The sequence below is a fragment of the Saccoglossus kowalevskii genome, chromosome 2 (genome assembly GCF_978046115.1).
Source record: "Saccoglossus kowalevskii chromosome 2, keSacKowa6.1, whole genome shotgun sequence".
Lineage (NCBI taxonomy): Eukaryota > Metazoa > Hemichordata > Enteropneusta > Harrimaniidae > Saccoglossus > Saccoglossus kowalevskii.
This window is the reverse complement of record NC_140642.1, coordinates 33472871-33478726: the sequence shown is the minus strand read 5'-3', so window position 1 is coordinate 33478726 and position 5856 is coordinate 33472871. Positions and strand designations below refer to the sequence as shown.

The 5856-nt window shown below is 33.7% G+C and overlaps 1 long non-coding RNA gene across 1 annotated transcript; it reads right to left on the bottom strand.

Annotated features, from left to right (window-relative positions):
- Window positions 1–485: 485 nt before the first annotated feature.
- LOC146748941 (uncharacterized) lies at window positions 486–1738 on the bottom strand. The gene is made up of 2 exons (XR_014931441.1): window positions 1408–1738; window positions 486–898 (listed from the first exon to the last, which is right to left on the bottom strand). It is a non-coding gene; the product is annotated as an uncharacterized LOC146748941 (long non-coding RNA).
- Window positions 1739–5856: the final 4118 nt, after the last annotated feature.

Below are 5856 nucleotides of genomic sequence, written 5' to 3'. Positions count from 1 at the left end.
ATGGTACACACATTTTCGGCAATTAAATTTATTCTAATCTCCCTCAAATAAATACTTGGCTTAGTCTTGTATATTTCGATGTGCTGTAACACGTTATTATTAAGTTTTCTGGCATTACTGTGGACCGCCAGTATCATGTTCAATATCACCAGTTGAGGTGAAATTTTTGAATATATTATACGCAGTGGATATTGTCACACCAACCCTTTTCGCTATGTCAGCAAAAGATATTCCTTCTAAATACAGCTCAACTATCTTTTCGCGAATCGCAGGTGGAGTCGGGAATCCCTGTTTACTCCGCAACATGTGCATGATTGGACAGTGGAGCGGCGACTTGAAGTCTGGGTGCGTCGCAAGTGTATCAAAACAAACTTTATTGTAGCAAAACAACTTCAACAACAATGGCAATCTGATTAAAATCTGATGTAGTGTACGGGCTTTAATTATTTTGACTATAAACTTATTTTTAATTTTTTTTTTATTACTTTTGTTATTAATGCCCTTTTATTTTATTATTTTACTTTGATTTTGATTTCGTGATTTTTTTTTAATTCTGCCCTACCTACATCTGATCCGACGCCTATGTAAGTCCCGTTCAAATCTCGCGTAAGTAACAGCCAATCACAGTCCCCCTTTTATACAGGCTGTCGGTTGCTTACTTTTCAGTGTAGTGATACTCTACGGGCAATCTTTCTGTACATTATATTTTGCCCACTTGAATAAACGATTAATAGAAAATTGCTAGTATATTTTTATTTGCAAAAGAAATTCCACAGCATTTTACAATTTTTGTCATTACATTGAATATTTTTTTCACTTCCAACAAATATGTACACTTCCAGATACATCTTCGCCAGCCAAGGTTCGTTCATTCAGTCATCGCTTCAATTTTACATCACTGAGCATAATAGAATGGAAGCAAAAAAATAAGTAAATCGTAATGATTAGAACACTGTAAACAGCTATAGTAAACAATGCAAACTGATTTTAAATTGTATAACGGTCACCGGCCCACGGCATCGACGCAGAAAATTGGAGCAAACAAATATTTCCTGATCAATTGCGATGTGTTCCAAATAAAAAATATTTTATTCCAGTCCAAATCAGCTCAATTACTTTAATAAAGAGTTATTGCATAATGTACAAAATGTTGATACAATTTGATGAATATTTACAGCTACGGCTTCAATACCGTAGACGATGTTGGCCCGATCTTCAACAAAACATCACCCGTCTCCAGGGCATGGCAGGCGACTGGAAAAAGACACTAGTGTTCGGTCGAAACGGTGGAAACAAAATCGTCACTCCCAGAATAACTATGCAAAATAACGATCTAAAGTCGAACCATTCGAGCCACAATATTAACATCAAAATGACTTTCGTTGCATTTGACAATGATAAACTTACCGTAAAGCCGTGTTATTCTCGGTCGCTAACGTCGGTGTAATCCACCATTTTATTTGAGTGTTTGCCACCCGACTCCGCCCGGTGACGTCATCATGTGCGCCATAGAAGGAGGTCTGTGATTCGTTGACTAAAATCGTCGATAGTGGGTCTCGTTGAAATCTCGTTACATAGGCATCGGCTCAGATGTAGGTAGGGCGGAATTAAAAAAATCACAAAATCAAAATCAAAGTAAAATAATAAAATAAAATAAAATAAAAGGGCATTAATAACAAAAGTAATAAAAAATAAAATTAAAATAAGTTTATAGCCAAAATAATTAAAGCCCGTACACTACATCAGATTTTAATCAGATTGCAACAATGGAAGCAATTGCTGTACATTTACCGACAATGTTGATAATAACTTGCTGTAGTGTAGCAATATTTAATTAAACAAAATCGTTCAAAGAATGACTGAAAAGATAGTAAGATAATGTATACATTATCAAAAGAATGGCGCATATTTCCACTGATTTTGAAACATTTTTATTGAGCAACTTAACCCATTAATTCACAGCATATCACATGCCAGATGAAGTTTAATGAAACTGATAAACATAATTTCACCTAAAATATTGTCTAGAACAGTTATCGTGCACTTTGAAAACCAGAATGTAAAACCACTTATAAATAAACAAACCCAAAAATCAATTTAATAATTACAAGTACTCATTGCCCCAACTACCCTGAGTTTATACTGTCCCTTATGTTAGTAATTCTTTCACTGCCAAAGTGTTTTTATCATAAATAGAACTGACCATGTTAGAAAATCGAAATTAAACAGACCAAACATCTATTTTGTACTGCCTATTTTACACATGCATAATACATCTGCAATGTCAAATTAAGTTGTCTATTAATGACCTACTTTGCATGGCATATATAGAGCTGAATTGCTTAATCTAATGGCACCAGTGGTTTCAAAAGAGAATGTTTCAGTCTGCAAACCAAAGATTATGACAAATGGCAGTGAAAGAGTTGATAAGTAGATTGTAAAATAAAAAACATACTTCAAAAATTAGCTTTAATAGCAAAGCATAATTCAAATAGACAAGGACACATTGTTACAACCTTGTACATGTGATTATAACTAGTTTATGCGAGAAATACTACGATACACTACAAAAGATTCAAAAGTTGGTGTTGATATGAAAGCTACCCAAACCCCGAGGACCATCACTGTACACATTAATATGATATCGGTTTACATGTAACACAAAGTCAGATAAAACAACTAAATACCTTACACTATATTTGCTCTATTAGTAGCACATGTGCTTACGTAAATTACAGAGGTAAATTACGGTAATAATATGAGGTTATTATGAGGATACGTCAAAGTATGCACAAAGACAGTGGGAGTGGGAGTGTCGACCGTCGTGCAGTGGAGGTCGATGCGACGGTGTACTGTCCGAGTGCATACTTTGAGGTATCCTCATAATAACGTTATTATTAAACATTTTTTCCTTCCAAGGATACATCATGGGAATGCCGCAATCCAAAATGTTAAGAACAGAATCAGCGAACTTCTTTGTGTGGAGTCGGTCAAACCCTGGTGGCAGCCATTTTTGTTTTTATTATTAGAGGACATAATCATTCCATATTTAGAACTTGCATTTCCTAATATGGTAGGATGAAAATACCCCAAAATTTACAGTGACAGATGTATACTACCAGTAATAAATAATATTTTAATTATTTAGTACACAGCAGTACACATGTGATTTTCAGTTTACATGTGCTTATATTTGAGATGTACTTCTAATAGAGCAAACACCATATGTCAATTGATTGATGGCTTTCTTCACAAAAGACAAGTTTTTGTGTTTCTCAGGAATAGCCATCAATTCAATGTCATTTTATGAATTAATTCTGGGAAAACCTTTCAGTTATAAAAAGTTGTTTCCTCTTGTTCAATTTCCCAGTACTAAATTTCCAAAGAAAAATTTGGTCATGAAAGTTTTTTTATGCAGATGTCCATTGCAAGTGCTTCACAGTAAAAGTGGTCGCATGTATTTTTGAAAGTAAGAAATCTGTACAGTACCTACAGTTTACAACAGATCAAAGGTATCAGCACACATCAACTTAAAAGTCTGTCTACAAAATACAACATTTACTAACCATTAAATAATTGCACAAGTTAAATGGCAGTTCAGTAGTTTTCAGATCAGCTGCATATGGTTCGATAAGACTAGGATAATTGAGGTCTATATAAACGTACAAGTAGCCTATCGGCTGAGATAGCTCCGCTGTTAGCAATGCACATTTCAATTAAAGAACAGAAGATATCATTAGATCAGACTTGTGGTTTTTAACAAGAAGTCGAAAATATAACTTTTTACCAAAAATTGCAAAAATATTCACCAAAATTAGGGAATTAAAGATATCATCAAGAAATGAACAAATCTGAGAGAGGTCCACATGTAGTACCTATATATGTGACATCAAAGCAAACAGACTTGCGGTTTTTAACAAAAAGTCAAAAATACAACTTTTTATCAAAAATGACAAAAATATTTGAATTCGAGATTTTGACATGATATGAACAAATCTGAGAAAGAACCATCCAAGGTACTTGTATATCAAATTTGAAAATATTCTGACTTGCGGTTTCGAAGAAATTGAAATTGTAAAGTTGACGACGGCGAACGACAGCGACGGACAATCAGTAATATGAACAGCTCCGCTGTGTCAACAGCGGAGCTAAAAATATGGTACTATAACAAATAATAGATGAGATTACAAGTCTAGAGTTCTGAATCATTTTTAGTAGTACCCCAGACAGGTCTTGTTGTCATAGGTCATAGTACTTTTATGTTTTATCAATTCAGATCTTTCAGAGTGTTGCCATTTTACTAGGTGACGCTAAGTGACAGATAAACAAAATACACTTAATATTGATTGCGTTAATTATTATAAATTATTGCAATATACTTTTGTTTTCTTCTATAGCAATAATATGTATTAACCAATATTGTTTTTCAAATGGCAAAATTGTTTTGATTATATAAAGTAAAGGAAACTGAGGAAAAATGTAACATGATTTTGAAATGTTTTAATAATACATACCAGATACATGCCTTGTATGACAATGCTCTATATATGGTGATGCATGCACCATACATGGCGATGCATGCAACATATATGGTGATGCAAGCAACATATATGGTGATGCAAGCAACATATATGGTGATGCAAGCAACATATATGGTGATGCAAGCAACATATATGGTGATGCAAGCAGCATATATGGTGATGCAAGTAACATATATGGTAATGCAAGCAACATATATGGTGATGCAAGCAACATATATGGTGATGCAAGCAGCATATATGGTGATGCAAGCAGCATATATGGTGATGCAAGCAGCATATGTGGTGATGCAAGCAACTTACCTGTATATTGTGATACATGCAACATATGGTGATGCAAGCAGAATATATGGTGATGCATGCACCATATATGGCAGTGCAAGCAACATATATGGTGATGCATGCAACATATATGGTGATGCATGCACCATATATGGCAATGCATGCAACATATATGGCAATGCATGCACCACAATTGTACCATATCATACATGAGGGTGCATGCACTATATAAGGAGACAGATATACCATACATGTATATGGGAATACATCAACACATCTGGTTGGATGACCAAACACAGAATAGTTCTTACAAGGCTATACAACTACATTGTACATTGTACACACAAAACACAGAATTTACAGATAACTTGATGCTGTTCAGACCACTACCAAAATAAGCCTTTTTACCAACAACGCTTAGGAAATTACAATAATTTGAACAGTTGCAAAAAAAAAAAAAATCAATTTTAAAGAAAAAATAAATAAACATGATTGTTGTTGTCCTTCCATAACATTACATACATTTCAATATTAAATACTTCATATTTATAAAATCTGAAAAACATCACGTGAAACAAGACAGACTCATTACAAAACACTTGAACCTATTGGACATGCATTTAGCAAAGATTTGTAGAAAAAGGTTATTTACAGAGTGGACAACACAATAAGAAACATGGAATATGCACACAGCTGTGTATGTTGCTATGAATACACGCTATTTGATAGAAGCTGAACCGATATAATTGAATATATCAGTGAATGGATACACTGTAGTTAAAAGCACGGCAGAGATGGACAAGGTATGTACGCATCTATTTACATCCTAAATTTAAACAAATAATACCTAATGAATAGATATGTTGACCATTGAGTAAAATGTTTTTCAAAACAGTACCAGTTTGTACAGGGGAATGTTGATATTTTTCTGGTATTGTTAATTTTTTTTCGTTTCTTTACCAAAATACTAAGTGATTTAATCTCTGTACAAAGGTATTTTTCTATAAATTATTTTCTCCACAGCTATTGAACAAAA